The 17,055-nt window shown below is 35.7% G+C and overlaps 1 non-coding gene across 1 annotated transcript; it reads left to right on the top strand.

The window, feature by feature from the left end:
- Positions 1 to 15,809: 15,809 nt before the first annotated feature.
- Trnaa-agc lies at positions 15,810 to 15,882 on the top strand. The gene has a single exon. It is a non-coding gene; the product is annotated as a tRNA-Ala (tRNA).
- Positions 15,883 to 17,055: the final 1,173 nt, after the last annotated feature.

The following is a 17,055-nucleotide window of genomic DNA, read 5'->3' as shown; positions in this document are numbered from 1 at the left end:
TAAAAATATTAAAAATGTTCCCCGCTTACTTTAAACGTGTCATTTCCCGTAATAGTCGTGAATACATTATTGCAGCGAAAGAATATCGATCGGTGTGTCTTCTGCCACCTTGCATTTAGGGATGAATACGTAATGGGAAAATTATAGATGAAAATTTTTGCTTTATTTCCAAGAAAATCGTTCGTAGAGACAATGCAGGGGGTAGACAGATAACGGTGACTCAGTTGTGAGAAAACCATTGGCCACGATGGCTAGGCTGGAAACGTATTACAAACTGAGCATACTTCTCATGTCGCTCATGGGACTTTGGCCGTACCAAAACACAAAACTTCGGCGATTTCAGAGCGGCATTATCACTCTCTCCTCCGGGTATTTCGTAACAGCCCAGGTACGCTTAATCCGGTATATCAAACCTGATTTACCTCTATCGATAACCAACACACGCACATTACAATGTTTCAAAAAAATAAAAACCACTTAAAAACTTGAATCTATTTAATCGTAACCGTTTCTGAAAGCAATCGTATTTTTTTCAACTTCGTTTATCCACGTTTGGTATTATCATGATTGAATTACTACTCGCACAGAAAGTCGTGATTCTTCATTATTCCAGAAAGGTGACCACCTGACTTAACAAGGTCTCGATTAGACACTGACTGAATTATAGTAATACAGAATTTAATTACTGAATTATAGTTTTGCTACGAGTAATGCCGTAAAATCTCCGAAACTTCGATTTACTCGTGCTACTTTTGATAAAATTGACACAATGCTTCCCCGACTCGTGAAGATAACAATTATTTAAATGCAACAATATTTTTTAATATACCGCGTCTACAAATGTAACAACTTACGATTTATACGAGAAGCTCCAGTAAAATGAAAAACAATTCTATCCGCATGGAACGGAATTTAAGTTTAAATCGAACCCGTATATGTGCCCGCGTGAAATTTAACGCGCTTCTTTCAGTTCATGGTTTTCAAAACCGCGGAGTTTACGTTGTCTCTTCTGTTGAAGAATCTGTCGCCCATAATAATGTACTTGGGTTGCGTCGTAAAGTACAATGCATTTTGGTATCAGACCGATACAGTGAGTTGTAAACATTCCAGTTACCTTAACGTTTCTTAATCACAATGTAAAGACGATTACAAATCCAGATTAAGGAATTTATGGAGCGCGTGAAAGGCGACTGGAACACGAAACATGAAGCGATACATAAGATCTTAGAAAATCGGGCCAGCGCCGGAAGGTATCATGCAAAGTTATACACCTGTAAGAGATTTATGGAATCTACGTAACGGATATCGGGCGCCGCGAAACATATTCCCCTAATCTTGAACGTGTTACAGTTTTTGTTTATCCGTCTGCGCTTATTGTGACGATATTTCACCTCGCATCCTTTGTCGTGATCACAGACGTACCGTTGAATGGTACTCGACGAAATTATTTCCCGATAATGACGGAATATTTAATCGATGAAGAGAAATACCTTTATGTGATCGTACTTCATCAGAATTTCTCGTTGTTCCTATGCGCGTCTATATTCGTAGCTACGGAGACGTTGTTCATTATGTGGCTACAACACGCTGCCAGCTTGTATGAAATCACGAGGTAATAAGGACTTACTACTCGATGCACTCTAACAAGGAACCATCGCGGACGGTCCGGCTTCGATTTTGATGAAACTTTGTACACTTATAAAGCAGCCAAAAATAATCGACACGTATTTTATTTTAGCTGCGGCAACTCGAGTTTAAGGGGTGAAACCACCCCTTGAAGTTTTGGCTCGAAACGGCTATCTCGAAAACGGAAAGACATACAAAAAAATTGTTAATGGGCGAGGTTGATGGTTTCTTATGTACAATAACGTGGTGTTAAAAAATTTAAAAAAATACAATTTGTTTATAACAAAAAAAAATTTATTAACTTAATTTTTCATTTTATTGAAATTTTCATAATGACAAAAAATGACGAGCATTTTATTCCAAATCCATTGGTATGCGATTTTTTAAAATTGCCTCCTACAGTTTTGCAGATTTTGATGATTTACATCTTGCGCGCACATCCATTATGGTAGTAGCCGTTCTAACTTTGATTTTATTGAAGCACTGTAGGCTTGCACTACTTCTAGAAGACAAAATCGGGAAAAATACAAGAATACCAATTTATTGATTGAGCCTTCGTTAAAAAATTATTAAAAAATTAAATTAAAAAATTTCAAATCCTCCAGGAAAAAATTATTTTCGGTTGCGGAGGCCAATTACAATCATTTTTGGTCAATACATATACCCATGAAATCCTACGCACTTTCGAGAAAAAAATTCCTAATCGAAAATGTAATTTATGGCCAGAAATGTTGTCCGAATATTTCATGCGGATCTTTAAAATGTCATAACTTCTGAACGGATTGAAGGATTTTAATTTTCAAAAATGCAAACGACGCGTATTTTAATCAAGAATACGTAGAAATCGCAAAAATATGCAAAAAGTTGATCCTTGACCCCGCAAAATGAGAAAAACCCCATAAAAATGGTCCAATCTTCAAACAGCCATAATTCCTACAATAGTGAATATATTTCAATGAAACTTTTTTCTGAAGCAGAGCTCATAGGTACCTACAAAAAAGTATTGGCCAACTTTTTTGTAGGGCGTCAAACAAAATTATTAAAAATGAAAAACGAATTTTTAAGAAAAATCGACAGGGGGTAGCTTTTTTTGGCAAAAACAAAATTCGAATCGTCCTGGAAAAATTATTTGCGGGTGAGGGGGTCTATTACAATTATTTTTGATGAATACACATACCCTCGAATTCTTACTCAGTTTCGAGAAAAAAATTCCTCACCCAAAATATAATTCACTGGTCAGAAATGTCTGCCTGAATTTTCATGCGAATCTTTAAAACATCATAACTTCTGAACGGATTGAAGGATTTTAATGTTTAAAAAGGCAAATAACGCGTATTTTGGTAAAGAATATATAGAAATTTAAAAAATATGCAAAAAGTTGATCCTTGACCCCGCAAAATGAGAAAAACCCCATAAAAATGGTCCAATCTTCAAACAGCCATAATTCCTACAATAGTGAATATATTTCAATGAAACTTTTTTCTGAAGCAGAGCTCATAGGTACCTACAAAAAAGTATTGGCCAACTTTTTTGTAGGGCGTCAAACAAAATTATTAAAAATGAAAAACGAATTTTTAAGAAAAATCGACAGGGGGTAGCTTTTTTTGGCAAAAACAAAATTCGAATCGTCCTGGAAAAATTATTTGCGGGTGAGGGGGTCTATTACAATTATTTTTGATGAATACACATACCCTCGAATTCTTACTCAGTTTCGAGAAAAAAATTCCTCACCCAAAATATAATTCACTGGTCAGAAATGTCTGCCTGAATTTTCATGCGAATCTTTAAAACATCATAACTTCTGAACGGATTGAAGGATTTTAATGTTTAAAAAGGCAAATAACGCGTATTTTGGTAAAGAATATATGGAAATTTAAAAAATATGCAAAAAGTTGATCCTTGACCCCGCAAAATGAGAAAACCCCCATAAAAATGGTCCAATCTTCAAACAGCCATAATTCCTACAATAGTGAATATATTTCAATGAAACTTTTTTCTGAAGCAGAGCTCATAGGTACCTACAAAAAAGTATTGGCCAACTTTTTTGTAGGGCGTCAAACAAAATTATTAAAAATGAAAAACGAATTTTTAAGAAAAATCGACAGGGGGTAGCTTTTTTTGGCAAAAACAAAATTCGAATCGTCCTGGAAAAATTATTTGCGGATGAGGGGGTCTATTACAATTATTTTTGATGAATACACATACCCTCGAATTCTTACTCAGTTTCGAGAAAAAAATTCCTCACCCAAAATATAATTCACTGGTCAGAAATGTCTGCCTGAATTTTCATGCGAATCTTTAAAACATCATAACTTCTGAACGGATTGAAGGATTTTAATGTTTAAAAAGGCAAATAACGCGTATTTTGGTAAAGAATATATGGAAATTTAAAAAATATGCAAAAAGTTGATCCTTGACCCCGCAAAATGAGAAAAACTCCATAAAAATGGTCCAATCTTCAAACAGCCATAATTCCTACAATAGTGAATATAATTCAATGAAACTTTTTTCTGAAGCAGAGCTCATAGGTACCTACAAAAAAGTATTGGCCAACTTTTTTGTAGGGCGTCAAACAAAATTATTAAAAATGAAAAACGAATTTTTAAGAAAAATCGACAGGGCCGTAGGTGCCTAAATTCAGCGAAAAAACAAAATTTCAAATCGTTATAAAAAAATTATTTTCAGTTGCGGGAGTCAATTTCAATCATTTTTGGTCAATATATATACCCCCGTAATCCTACGTACTTTTGAGAAAAAAATTCGAGAATGTGTGAAATTTTTCAACAAAATTAAAAAATTTCAAACCATTCTGAAAAAATTATTTTCTGTTGCAGGGGTCGATTACAATCATTTTTGGTCATTACACATTCCCCCGAAATCTTGGGTATTTCGGAGAAAAAAATTCAGTACGGGCGGAACTTTAAACGTTAATAATTTCTTAACGAAGCCTCCATCAACAAATTGGTATTCTTGTATTTTTCCCGATTTTGTCCTCTAGAAGTAGTGTAAGCCTACAGTGCTTCATTAAAATTAAAGTTAGAACGGCTACTACCATAATGGATGTGCGCGCAAGATGTAAATCATCAAAATCTGCAAAACTGTAGGAGGCAATTTTAAAAAATCGCATACCAATGGATTTGGAATAAAATGCTCGTCATTTTTTGTCATTATGAAAATTTCAATAAAATGAAAAATTAAGTTAATAAATTTTTTTTTGTTATAAACAAATTGTATTTTTTTAAATTTTTTAACACCACGTTATTGTACATAAGAAACCATCAACCTCGCCCATTAACAATTTTTTTGTATGTCTTTCCGTTTTCGAGATAGCCGTTTCGAGCCAAAACTTCAAGGGGTGGTTTCACCCCTTAAACTCGAGTTACCGCAGCTAAAAAAAAATACGTGTCGATTATTTTTGGCTGCTTTATAAGTGTACAAAGTTTCATCAAAATCGAAGCCGGACCGTTCGCGATGGTTCCTTGTAAGATATACTCTCAGGCAGAGTACACGACGCAATAATATCATACAACATCCCTGAAATTTCTCTGTTTTTCGATACAAATAGGTATAAAAAAAAGTTTGCACGCAGGTGAATAATCAGTATCTTCCAGAAATTATATCACTTTACGTGGGAAACAATTGCGTCAAAACGACAGGTCGTAATAATTAATATTCGGAGTCTCTTGATAAATCTCGAGTAATTATCTACACGTTATTAACGCCTTGGTAACGTTTAATAATTCTAGCGGTAACGAATAGTCGTTTAAATGAAACCAAGAAGAAAATTTTCTTGAAATTTTAGAATTGTTAAAGGGAAATCGAAACATTCCAAAGGATCCTAAAAACACGAAAGTTTCAGGGGTGTTCAATTATTTTGTCACAGAATGTACTATGTAAAAATCGTAAGTTGCCGACAAATCAAATCAACCGTATCACTAATTGGACGACCTACTTAGGCTTTTACTTACGATTAGTCGATTACGTGCTCGAGTATATCGCGTGACGAAAATGGTAAAGAAGAAACGTCGAACCAGTGAGACTGTTTCGAATCTAATGGTGGGGATTAGGCGAAGCGTGTATAGTACTCGACAACTTACGATCTTTGCACGGTACATTAATCACAGCACTGTCTAGAGCCATTGTTATGCAGCTGCTTTTCTTGCCTCCCTTTGGAAGAGCATTGTTTGTCTAGGCGTCATATTCTTATCAATGAGAAATATATTTGTGTTACGGATAGTTCGCTCATCAATTACGAATAATTCAACGATACTTGGAACATTGATCTCTGTGTCGACAAACAAGTTTAGGATCTAATTAGCAATACAATTTTCAGCATAGAAGTTGAAAAGCTTTCGCAACTTTTCGAAACCTCTATTCTAGGACACGTTTCAATTAATTCTTTACTGCAATTTACAGTTACCATATCAAGGTAGCAGTTTCTGAAGGTACAATGTCAAGTGTCTCTCAAGATTTTGCGGATTGTAATAGTAAGAGGTGTTTAATAAATGCAGTACTTGCACATAAAAAAGCCGCAAAGTTAGTATTTGTTCAATGACATTCTATTTACGTATGAATTATACTTAAATATTTGTGATTACATGAGAAGATTTACATCCCATTTTCCTCTTTCCACGCGTCTACCTTCCAAACTAGTGATTACACGAAATGTTTTAGACCTACTCTTTTTCGAGAAAATCGTTTTGTAATCAGCATGATTTTGTTCTAAATAGAGGTCTGAAATTCAAAGCCACCTCAATCTTTCATTTTTTTTGTAGAAACATACACTATTTCTTACTTATATTTGTAGTATGTGAATAATCAAATGGTGAGAAGATTATCCAACTCGTGTAGTAGCCAATAGTTAAGGTATAATTTCTTGGAAAGATTGAAATGGGACACTGTGTGCAAATATTTGTTTGTTAGCACTTTGAATTAATCTCATTAGTTGTCACTGCACATTTATTATTTTCCGGTCAAATAATCCTATCTGTTCGTAAAGGTTTGCTATGGATTTGAAAGAAAAGTTTCAAATCTCGTATTCTTTTCTCCTTGTATTTGGCGTCATCTCCTTAAGTGTTAATTTCTTTCGCGTAAGTAACTAATTTTCTTCGTTAACCATTAGATAAAAAAAATTTGTTGGTAATACGATCAAAAAATTAGCTAGATGCTCTTAAGATAATCTTCCTATTTATCTTTAAATGACCGCGCTTACTTTCCAGTTGTCTGAAGCGGTATGTTTGACACACGATCTCGAAGAACTCATGATGTCCTTGCTGTTTTCCATTACCGAATTAGTTTACATGTTTTACATAAACTTCTTGATACAGCAGCTACTCGATCACGCTGATAGCATTATTGTAATAACGTAAGCGCTCCTTCGTGTTAACAGAACTTCGCGGTTAACATAATAATCTCAGACAATCTTTACGTAATCTTCAAGCAACTGATAAATAAACATTATGAAAAACTGGCTGCGATTTTCTCGAATTTACAGATACAATACTAACTGGTACAATACGTCAGTACCCTATACAGAAAATGTTGTTGATGATCATGCTTAGGTGCAGCGAACCACTTGATTTCACCTTATTTGGCTTCTATTGTGCATCGATCGAAGGTTTCTCAACGGTACGTTATTTTATAATTTATACTATTGCAATGTTTCTAGAGTGTGTTCCACATGGTAATATTACCATGAGCATTTCCGTTTCAGATAGTAAAGAATTGTATGTCCTATTTCATGATGATGTCATCCCTCGAGTATTAGTGAAAATTCTCCTCATCCAAATACTAATGAAATAAGTAGTAATACACTATACATTGGTAAGTAAAGAGAAGGTTATCATTTCACTGTTAGAGTTGAATCAGTATACTTTGTGGAAGAAACACAGGGGTCTTGTAAAAACTGAGGGCTTTTAAGAATTATTGTCAATATATTAACGACTTCAAGCATAGGATAGGGAATCACAGAAGCGAAACAAAATCTTGATATAGATTAATATTGCCATAACTCTGTAAACCTTCATATTTAACAGAATTCTCAAAAAGGACCTAAAACCAAGATCGAGACGTAGAAGTGTTTTAAAATTTACAATTATTTTATAAAATTTCAAAAGGCTAATAGAATTACGCGAAAGAAACATCCATGAAATATTTTTATAATAAATCTCAGAGAAAATTGAAGTAGATCGCTGTGTTTGTTCCACCGATCGTGCACTTTTCTGACGAAACTAAAACGCTCGACAGGTTTTTCACTCAATGCGGATAGTATGTTTCTGCATCCATAGAAGGAATTACTTTGATCGAAGTCTGGTAAACTCAGGATCGAAAAATTTAACCGTCCAATATCTCATGTGCTTTGCCAAGCTCGCTAGAATGTAAACATTCTACATCGTAGTAATTAATTTATCCTGAAGAACTGACTAGCCACAGACTTATGTATTTTAGAACATTAGTATTATATTGTAGTATTAAATAAAGAGTGATATTATTTCTTGATATATGTAAAACCTATTAATTGTGCACCAAAGAGGCAATTATAATTTTGACGATGATTTAATTTCGGTTTTCAAACTAGTTGCTTCGTTTGCATTGTTTAGAAATTTCAAGACATTTTCTTGGGGATCGATATGTATCGCGCACCTTTGTATATTACAAGAAAAATAGTTACACAATTCACTCGAGTTACCTTACGGTGTCCGTTTGCAGAAATTTCACACAAAAGTACAAATGGCTATGTGCTCCTACGAGACTGTGTGTAGCAACGTTCTAAAGTCACTTCGACTTCTCGTCACGTCGACGGAACAATCAAGAATGGAGGTGTTCCAAGTATACTACAGGCCTCAAAGGTACAAAGTATTAAAGAAAATTGCTTTTTCGTAGAAACGTATAATTTCGTTAACAACCGTACATGCGTAATCACGATATAAGAATATCGATTGAGCGAGTCTCTTGCCACCGTGTATCGACGAGTGAATAAATAATGAGAAGATTGTAGATCATGCCAATCATTTTGCTACTGGTTCGCGATATTATGCCGTAATTTCCAAGAAAATAATCGTACGAGGCGAAATTGATTTCGAGGGGTAGTGGAACCGAGGGTGAACGAACACCTATGCGTCAGCCGCTTTTGAATCATCAGCCGCGATGGCAGAACTGGAACCATATTACAAGCTGAGTGCAACTCTTATGTCGTTGATAGGACTCTGGCCATACCAGAGTATAAAACTTCGACGATTTAAGACTGGTCTAATCAGTCTCTCCAACTGGTATTTCATGTTTGTCATGGTACAGTCACTTTATTTTACACATTATACTTCACACTTGCGTTTATTACGGTTGCTAACATACGTATGCACCTTGCACTATATTTTGATAACAACTTTTACGATTATTAGCCGTTTATAATACATGTACGTAACATCCATTAATCTTTATAATTTCATAATTATTCCAAAATACGCATCGACCATATAATATTGACTTTTTCGAGCCCAGTGCATCCCCACTGATCCATTATCATTAATTTACGTTAATAGCAACGGAAGTGACACAACAATACAAAGAAACAATTTTTTTTAAATTGTATGAATTCCAAACCTTTTTAACTACTGGATCCCACAAGTATTTTTCACACAGTTACCTGAAAATCTATTCTTTTTATTCCCCCGAATGGAAACGCGTGGAAGGTTCTTAATAAAGATATTGTTAATAATCGAAGAGTATTCGTGGAAAGTAGCGTAAGTGCCAACATTGTAATTTTAGTGCAACTTCGTTCCTTTAATATCAAATAATCCGATCCAACGATAGTATTAATTTGTACGCCACGCCTTAAATGATTTACAACAAAGAGTCAAAGTGCGGCATAGTGATCAACACCATCGTTGAATCCGGTTATTTGCTGTTAAAGAAATGAAATTGTACTGAAATTATACACGCCCGGACGAAATGTCGGACGAACGATCGGGATTTAAAATACTTGCAATGAAATCTAACACGCTTCTTTCAGCTGATGGTTTTCAAAACCACAGAGTTCACGTTGTCTCTTCTGTTGAAGAATCTGGCGCCCATAATAATATTCATGGGTTGCCTCGTAAAGTACAATGCATTTTGGTATCAGACCGATACAGTGAGTTGTAAACATTTCAGTTACGTTAACACTTGATAATCAGTATGTAAAGACGATTGAAAATCCAGATTAAGGATTTTATGGAGCGCGTGAGGCACGACTGGAGCACGAAACAAGACGAGATACTTAAAATCTTACGGAAACACGCCACCATAGGAAGGAATCACGCGAATTTATACGCCCGTAAGAAAGATGTTGGGAATCTACTGCAACGGATATCGGTGCAAGATGTGATCCCGGGAATCATCGATGTGTTACAGTGTTCTGTTTTCCGTCAGTGGTCATCGTGGCGATTTTGCATGTCGCAGCTTTTGTTTTTGTCACGGACGCGTCGACGAACGGAACTCGAGTGAACTATTTCCCAATAATGACGGAATATTCAATGGACGAAGAAAAGTACCTCTGTTTCATCATGTTTCATCAGAATTTGACATGGTTTCTATGCGTCACCACGTTCGTAGCCACGGAGACGTCAGGCATTATGATGCTGCAACACGCTGCTGGCTTGTTCGAAATCACGAGGTAAAAAGAACCGATCGTTCGATGCACTTTCACGACTATGGTCTTTGCAATCTTATGTGTACAATTTTACTCGATGAATGTAACTAACTCGTTTATTTCGGTAGACCCAAAACAGAGTCATTCTGAATTTTTGTGATATTAATTGCACCGAATGTAACAAATTTTTTGTTGTAATTTGTAGCTACCATATTGACAAAGCAGTTTCTGCTGGATCTGCGCGGTTACCTGTCTCGCAAGAGCATTCGTATAGAAACAGTAAGAGGTGTCTAGTAAATGCAGTAATTGCACACAAAAATGCAACAAAGTTAGTATTTGATCGATGATTTTATTTTTAAGTGCAAAGTAACAGATATCGTGTTTCTTTCGTACGAGCAATGAATATTAATATGAAAGCACGAGAAATGCTCGAGTTGATGTTATAATAAAGTAGTAATAAAGCAGTGTTGCGTGAAACATAAGAATTGAATATTTTCAATACTAACGATGATTTTTCTCATTCGATGAATCTTATCTGTTCATAAAGGTTTGCCACCGATTTGAGAATTAAGTTTCAAGCCTCTTATTCTGTTCTAATTATACTCGGCGTCGTATCCTTAAGCGTTAATTTCTTTCGTGTGAGTAACTATTATAATTCGTTTCGTTAACCGATAAACAGGACATGCTTGTGGTATAAAAAAGACACTCTTTATTTCCAGTTGTCTCAAGCAGTATTCTCGACACACGACGTCGACGAATTCTTGATCTCGTTACTGTTTTCCATTTCCGAACTGGTGTATATGTTTTACATAAATTATTTGACACAGCAAGTGTTGGATCGCGCGAACAGCCTCAGCACAGTGATGTAAGCGTAAAAAACAGCTCTGAGCTTGTAAAACTCTGCCGAACAAAAATAATTCGAGGCTATCTACAGTTTCGATTCTGTCGAAATTTTCAGATACGATACCAAGTGGTACAAAATGTCGATAATCATACAGAAATTGTTGCTGACCATCATGACAAGGTGCAGCAAACCTGTTCACTTCAATTTGTACTTCTATTCTGGATCGATCGAAGGATTTTTAACGGTACATTTTTTCTATAAATAATATCGCGACCAAGAGGAATGCGTGTAATTCTAATTTACATTTCAGCTTGTAAGGAACACAACGTCCTATTTCATGGTAATGTCAACCCTCGCGAGTTAATACAAACTTTACGGATCGAATAACGGTGGAATAAGTAGTAAAATATTAGTAAATAAGGTAAAGAACTGTTTTGGTTCTTAGTTAGGTTGGTATTGTTGGATTTAGGCACAAGGATTTTGTTCTTGCAGGATCTAACTCAGCGTTGTAGAAAGTATAGATCGAAATAGCACAATTTAACGAAATTTTAAAGTGATATATGATTTAATTGTAATGCTTCTGGATAGCTGAACCAACTATTGCAAACATACATTTCGTATTCACTGAGCCACGCACAATTTGTGTTCATTTAACATACGTTCGGAATCGTGTGCATGTAAAATGAAAAGTTTGTTGTCACTGTTCGTTTAAATGTGAATTTTTTGAAGTTTTTGAAAGGATTTGATTATATGATTCACTAATATTTCTTGGAACTCGATTCAAAAAGCCAGGACTATTCAAAACGATTAAAATAAATAATTCAATTCTAGACCTCGATTAATAATCTCAATCGATGCTTCGTCCATTAAACACGCTGTCTTCTTCAACAAAATTGTGAATTACATTTTCAGGGGATAAATTAAGTGGTTTGTCTCTTTCAAAAAGAGAAGGTTTTCTTTCGTTTAAAAAAACTATCGATGTTTTCATTTTCTCGAGACACAAATCAAGAGGATGCAGTCCCTTCCTTGGCTTATTTACACACTGATTGGGTCACTGACCTTTCTTCATTCCGGCAGTTTCAGACCTTCCAAGCGTTTCAAATAAAAACAAAGTTTAGTTTAAAAAGTATTCAACTGTCTTGCTTTTCCAATAGTATATCTATACATGTCAGTGAAAGTGTTAAAACGTAATAAGAAAATACAGAAAAAAATGATGAAAAAGAGGGGATGAAAAGGGAATAAAAAGCGTTGGTTGGAGGGTGGTATCGGAAAATAAGAGCAAACCGCGAGCAGGGCCGCAGCCATCGAAAGGAGCCAGATAGATCAACCCCAGCCGTAAAATCCAAAAGTTCTTCCCCCCCTCCAGCGCGACTTCCGTTTATGTTAATGAGTGGCAAATTATCGGAAAAGAGGACGGTTCGCGTAGCAGGCTGTCATACGTGTACAGAGGTTCCCAGGACCTCTTTTTCCCAGTCACACTTTCCACCCCCGATCGACTCTCTCTTTTCAAGTACGTCACCTCGAAATCCGATAAACGCTGGCTCCGCGTTTATGGTTATCGTCGAACAACGCCGTTGTCCCGATCGAACCAGTCACCCCCCGGGGTCGTCGCTGGAAAATCAAAACACCGGGAATAAAGTATCGTGTGCTGCGGCCCTGATCGATTACCCATCCCCTAGTTGCTTCATCCGTTGCTCCACCGACCGATGAGCTTTCATTCGACCTACCGCAACACCCTGTTCCTCCCACTGTGATTTCCATCGACCACCCCTTCCCGTTTCTCGTGATCAGCTTGTTTTTCACCCTTTGACTCGACATTTTTTCTAATTCAAACCAAAGATATATCGTACACTTGCAAAATTACAAAATACAACAATGGTGTAAGTAAAACAGATATTTCATTGAATTTGTTTGTTGAAACACTTGAAAGCGTTGGGAGCTGCTGGTAACAAAATTCAAATATAATTCGGTGTGCAAAGGGTTAAAGGACGTCGAAGGCGATTAGCTTGACGATCTTTCGTTTTAAGGGTCAAAAAGAGTATAAAATTTCCTATAAATTCATTATAATATCCAATAATATCGTACAATATCCTTATAATATTTAAGTTTTTAGAAAAGTTCTGCAAGCAAGTGAAACACGTGTATAAAAAAGAAGTATTCCACATTAGGGCAACTGACCCTACCAATAACAACGCCATGAAGATGAAACGATGGTAAACAGGACAACGAACGGTTCGAATTTTCCCGCCAAACCGTGAGTAATCTAGAAGAAAAAAAAACCAGAAAGAAATGTTACATAAAGTTGTGAATAAACGTTAAAGGAAGCGACTCTTAAAGATTGCGTGTATTCTTGAACATCGTGCTCTTTTACTTTTCTGTGATCCTGGCAACTTGGTGGCGCCACGTGATCAAATGAGAAAGCAAACGAAACGAGTGGGGGGGGGAAGGAACGAATCGAATGACAGGACGTGTCATCTTCGAGTAATACGATTTACATGCTTCGTGTGATTTTTATAAGCTTATTTCGTAACGCAGAAGCAATCTTTATCGATTCTGCCACCGTAATTTTGAAATATTGCTCTTTCCACGTATTTACTACTCTACGAAAAAACAGTATTTCGTTTAATAGTTTAACACTAAACCTACCGACACTTCGTGTATACCTATTCCTACAATGACCGGTCAAATGATTTCTAATCGCCTAATTTTTGCATTATATCGTATAATATACAGTCGTATGATCAGTAGGAATTGTTGAAACTTCTTTAGGTATGTAGCGTCAAAGTAAATGTGAAAATAAACATAGAAGATAAAATAAATTGTAATAGTATTTATAGTCATCAGATAGAGGATGAAATGCCCTTTAAAACGAGCGTTTGTGCGAGTCGATAGCGTAATTAGATCCGTAGATATAGCGATTTTAATTTCAAGTCGATCGCGTCAAAGTAAATTGCAAAATAAACATAGAAGATAAAATAAATTGTAATAGTTTTTATAGTCATCAGATAGAGGATGAAATGCCCTTTAAAATGAGCGTTTGTGCGAGTCGATAGCGTAATTAGTTCCGGAGATATAGCGATTTTAATTTCAAGTCGATGCGGTGGCTAGTTTCGGAGATACGAGGGTCCGAAGCCTTTGTTTACGTTTCATTGATGAATGAACTCGCGCGCGTGAAAATAGTAAACAGTGCGTAGTAAATACTACGTCTTCCTGGTCACGTGACTGTCTCGACTCACGTGCGACAAGGAGGCCCGGCGCAACGCGTCAGACGAAGACAGCGATAGTCAAATTAAGAAAAATACCCCTTTACATAAATTACGATATCTCGAAAACGGAAAGTCCGATCGTCAAAAACCAAAAACCGTTTTAAAGGGGAAGGTTCACCGCTGCCAACCGTGGTTCAATAATTAAGAAAACCCTAGTAGTTTCGGAACTGCACGCGTCTAAAGTTTAACTATTTTTAATACGCGTTAATAGCCTTGTCTAACACGGGGAAGCGAGAGACAGCGGAATTTAAAAAATTACCTTTTACATAAATTACGATATCTCGAAAACGGTAAGTCCGATCGACAAAAACAAAAAACCGTTTTAAAGGGGAGGCCTTGCCGCTTCTAACAATACCTTAATAATTAATAAATCCCTAGTAGTTTCGGAACTGCACGCGTCTAAAGTTTTAGTATTTTTAAGACGCGTTATTAGACTGTCCTAAGACAATGGAAACTGAATACTGGACTATATACAGGGTGTTCGGCCACTCCTGGGACAAATTTTAATGGGAGATTCTAGAGGCCAAAATAAGACGCCCGATCGTTATAGGCAAAAGAGACTACATATTTTTCTCAGAAAATAAACAATAAGAATAGAAGTGAATATTGAAAAATTCATTGTACGTACGCTATAAGAAAAATCGTGACGTTAAATGTGCGCTAAAATAACATTGTGCGTTAGAAATTCTAAACAAAATTTTAAAAACGATCATTTGACCGGTTCGTGGTAGATTTAGTGTTAATATTCGATTGGTAGAATGCAGTGTCCAATATTTAAAATCGATAAAACATTAACACTTTGACTGCCACGTGACCCACATATGGGTGACAGAACTTTCAACAGTGAAACTAAAACAATGAATTCTCAAGTTGAAATGTTAAAAAAAATGAATTTGAATAGGCTTCGTAAATTTTAACAAGGTTAGAAAAGCAACTATTACGACAATTTTTAAGTTGAGTAGTTTACAATTGCCTAAAATGAAAGTTTTTTGACAGTCAACGTGATAGAACGAAAGTCGTCGATTTCAAATGAGATTGAATTTATTTTTTGCCTTGTAAATGCAATCAACGATATTGTTTGGAAAAGAGTGGTCTTCAACACTTTGACTGCCACGTGAACCATATATGGTTCACAGAACTTTCAACAGTGAAACTATAACAATGAATTCTCAAGTTGAAATGTTAAAAAAAAATCAATTTTAATAGGCTTCGTAAATTTTAATGAGGTTAGGATTTAACAATTTAACAATTTCAGGATTTTAAACTGGCAGTCAACGTGTTAATATTCAATGAGAAAAAGGTAATCTACTATAAAAATAATCATTGTGAATCCTTTATTTGGCAATTGTTTGGGCATTCTCTGAGACGATGGTGTTTGAAATGAAGCTAATTGTTTATTTAACCGTGCTCAAGACCGTGATTAGCAACAATCTCAGTATTTACAACAGGGGGCGTAGCTCAGATGGTAGAGCGCTCGCTTAGCATGCGAGAGGTACCGGGATCGATACCCGGCGCCTCCAAAAAACCTTATTTTTCCTTATTTTTATTGTAAACAATACATTTTTCACAACAAACATTACACAACTTAAATTCCCCCAATTTTAAACACCATAAACGCAAATACAATTCCTCATATATTTTTCTATTCACTATTATTATCCTACCATTACACATATTCATAATTTAACAATATTACTATTTCAATCAACAAAATTGATCAGATATATCGAATCAAACGTCCATTTCGACCTAAATTAATTTGCATTCACTAATAACACAGTTTGCATTAATTAAAAAAAAAATATCATTCAAAGCAGTAATAAAAACATTTGCAATTGATTTTATTACTATTTTATCCGTATTTTTTAACGATACACGAACAGGGAATGATCGATCAATGTTAAATCTTATTTAAAATAATATTCATTTAGATAAACGTTTTGAAGTTTTGTAGAGATTCGTACAATTTGTATTCCGACGTTTGGAAGTAGGAATTGCTGTCGAATGAACATTTTCCGCGAGATTTGCACGCTTGATCGCGAGCTAAGAATTATGAATGAGATGATTGACGGTCGGCGAATGAGAATTGACCAGCGACCGGATGGTCATGCGAGCATAGCAATGCGCACGTACACACGTGAACCGCGCAGCCAGGTATAGCGTTTAGGCGTTGTTCGCGGCGCTATCCTAAGCTCGTTTAGCTCCTCTGGCCACCTCCACATCGAATCTGTTTGCCGGTTGATTCTAAACCACGATTTACCAACAACCGGCATCGAAACTAGCGCTGGCTTGGCATCGTCCACCTATTTCATCCTAATCCCCATCCTAATCTTGGCAAGAGCTCTTCGTAACCTGTTGATTCAAACGACCATAAACAATGGAACATCGAGACGCGCCGTAGTCTGTAGTTCCCAATTGTACCGACCATTCTAAAAGTGTCACTTGTTAATTTGGATTAATAATGATAATTAAATTGCATTTTTTTTTAGTTAGTTTTGAAATGCCTGAGAATTTTTTAGCCAGCTATTTTAGTTCTCAAATTTTAATTCTCAAAAAATTGCAAAATGCACTTATTATGCAAAACTATGAGATATATAATAAAAATAACTTCATTCAAGGCGTTTGTATTTATTAAGAGAATTGAACAACACTATTTTTTATTCAAATCTTGTTAATTCATATTAATAATAATG

Source organism: Colletes gigas, unplaced genomic scaffold (genome assembly GCF_013123115.1).
Source record: "Colletes gigas isolate AHSC1104 unplaced genomic scaffold, ASM1312311v1 Colletes_gigas_Sc00029, whole genome shotgun sequence".
NCBI classification, from domain to species: domain Eukaryota; kingdom Metazoa; phylum Arthropoda; class Insecta; order Hymenoptera; family Colletidae; genus Colletes; species Colletes gigas.
Note: the sequence above shows the minus strand (reverse complement) of the source record. Positions and strands in the feature narration are given on the sequence as shown.